Source organism: Nerophis ophidion, linkage group LG07, assembly GCF_033978795.1.
Source record: "Nerophis ophidion isolate RoL-2023_Sa linkage group LG07, RoL_Noph_v1.0, whole genome shotgun sequence".
Lineage (NCBI taxonomy): Eukaryota > Metazoa > Chordata > Actinopteri > Syngnathiformes > Syngnathidae > Nerophis > Nerophis ophidion.
The window spans coordinates 47,254,131-47,254,911 of record NC_084617.1 but is presented as its reverse complement, the minus strand read 5'-3'; positions in this window follow the sequence as shown (position 1 = coordinate 47,254,911).

Sequence of the window (781 nt, the reverse complement as noted above, 5' to 3'; positions counted from 1 at the left end):
TTCAACGTCTCATTTCACCTCGCCCCGGCGTTCAGCGTGTTCGACACTGTAAACAGATGTTGCTGCTATACAGGAATAAAGTTTCTGCTTCCCAAACACCGCGCTGGAACAAAAAGAACCAGACTCAGCACTGCACCTACCTGCTTCACAAACACACACTCGGAGGCCACATCCTCACAAACAGGCGGTGAGCAGAGAACATAGCCTCGGCACAGCGGCACAAACAAACACACTAAAAATACAAACTAGGCATATCCAAACACTCGCTGCTTAATGAGCGAGCACTTTTAAAAGGAGACTTAAAACTCGACGCCACACACTGATACCTTGAGGAGAACTCGCGATCGGAAGAGACGTGCGCACGAGAAAAAGAAACACTCTGGGATATGAAAGAGGGAGAGAAAGAGAGGAGGAATCAAAAAGGGGCTCGTAGGAGGGAGGAGAGCAGGAAGGGGAAAGTGTTGCACCTCCATCCTCATATCTCTAAGGAAGATGATAGAGGGGATATGAGAGGGGGGAGGGGGCAGGGGGGGTGCTCTACGCTGTCGCTCTCGGCAAACAAGCGGGTGAGTAAATAGACTCATGGGCGTAAGGGGTGCTAAGGAGAGAGGAGGGAGGGTGGGATGCACAGATGCTGTTGGGTTTAGGGGGGAAGTCAGGCGCTCCATCTCAAGAACCTATATGCTGATCTCATTTTTATACGTATCCCCCCCGACTGTCTTCAAACATGGCTAACAACCACCCGCCCTGCAGGCCCTTAACCCCTTCCCACACACCCACC